Source organism: Mus pahari, chromosome 16 (assembly GCF_900095145.1).
Source record: "Mus pahari chromosome 16, PAHARI_EIJ_v1.1, whole genome shotgun sequence".
Taxonomy (NCBI): domain Eukaryota; kingdom Metazoa; phylum Chordata; class Mammalia; order Rodentia; family Muridae; genus Mus; species Mus pahari.
The window spans coordinates 67421217-67423036 of record NC_034605.1 but is presented as its reverse complement, the minus strand read 5'-3'; positions in this window follow the sequence as shown (position 1 = coordinate 67423036).

Genomic DNA, 1820 nt, shown 5'->3' with positions numbered 1-1820 from the left:
TACTGACTTCTAATCTCAAATGTTAATGCACAGATTGTGTGTGTGTGTGTGTGTGTGTGTGTACATGAGCATAGGTACTTATAAAGGCCAAGGTTGGACCTCAGTTTACTCGGAGTTCAAGTTTTGGGCAGTTATGAGCTGTCTGTTATGGGTTATTTGGAACTGAACTTATGTCCTGCAAGAGCAGTATGTGAGTTTAACTGCTGGGTCATCTCTAACCTCTCATCTGTCTTGACATGATAGTATTACTGAGGTCCTGAGTAAGGCTGATATGACTTGATTTTAGTCCCACTAGCAATCTAATTCAGACTTTTTCTCTTCTCCTTCTGAATAAAAGCATTTAAAAAGCACATTTTTACATTTTTATTATTCCTCTGAGGATTTCACACAATGTATTTTGATCATATTCACTCCCCCTCTTAACTCTTCCCAGAACCATCCTTCTTTTCCACCAACTTTGTGTCATCTCGGCTTTCCCATCAATGCCAATACGTGTTATTCAAGCATTCTTGGTTATATGGTCTTTAGAGTGTGGCAAGTGACCCTTTCTTCCAGGACCCTTTCTTCCAGGAGCTAACAATTACAGCTCCTTAAGTAGGAGATGGAATTTCAAGCCCAACTCTTTTCTCCATGCTGAGATTTCATTTTAATTTGTTTTACGTAGGTGTTGTGCATGTTAAAAGCACATTTTTATAGAAATTATTCATTTCTTCTACCTAACAATTACAAATAAGTGTAAACACTCTCTTAAGGAGGGGTGGAGGCGAGGGGATCTTCCACAATAGGACAAGAAGGCTCTGCAGGAAGGCAGTCCCAGTCAGTCCCAGAGTGTAGCAAGGCTTTGTCACAAAAGGTTGCTAGGTTACCTGTGTAGGAAGAGCAGCCAGCTTTTGTTAAGAAATTAAAGGAATCCCTCCCCACCTTCATGGGTAGACCTGGGAGGCCTAGCCTGAACTTGAACAAGTGCAATAGGGAAAATACAATTTCTAACTTCAGACAGACTTGTGATCATGGGCGTTTTGGGGGCTAAAATTATAAAATACTGTCAAACAGCAACACGGTTCTAAAATTGGGAATTTTAATTTTAATACTTTAAATTTTTGAAATTTCAAATTTAAAAAATTTTATATTTTAAATTTCAGCATTAAATTTCAATTATAAAATTTAAATTTTTAAATATTTTACTTTTAATCTTAAATTGTAAATTTTAAATTTAATATTTTAACTTTGAGTATTTCAAATTTTTAAAATTTTATTTTTTAAATTTAAATTGCAGCATTAAATTTCAATTATAAACTTTAAGTTTTAATTTATATTTTTAAATTTACATTTCTCTTGATATATTTCACTTTGAATTTTAAATTTTAATTTCTAAGGTTTTAAATTTTAACTCTTAAGTTTTTAATTTTATATATTCGATTTTATATTTTTAAATCAATTTTAAATTTCAATTTTGAATTTTAAATTTTAAAAAAATTTTAGCTTTAATCTTAAATTGTGAGTTTTAATTTTAATACTTTATTTTAAATTTTGAAATTTTCAAATTTAATTTTAAATTTTAATTTTGAGTTTGAATGTATATTTTTGACTTTAATTTTCAATTTATATATTTCATTTTACATTTTGATGATAACTGAGGAGGGCTTTCTTTCTTTTTTTTAATTCCTAGAACCAAAAAACAAAATTTAAAATTGATTTTCGTGGTGACCACGGGCTGAGTTTTGGGGAAAATGAGAACGGCAGTTTGTTCTTAAAGATGTATTTGTTAAAATAAATGAGTTCACTATAGCTGTCTTCGGACACCAAGAAAAGGCACAAAA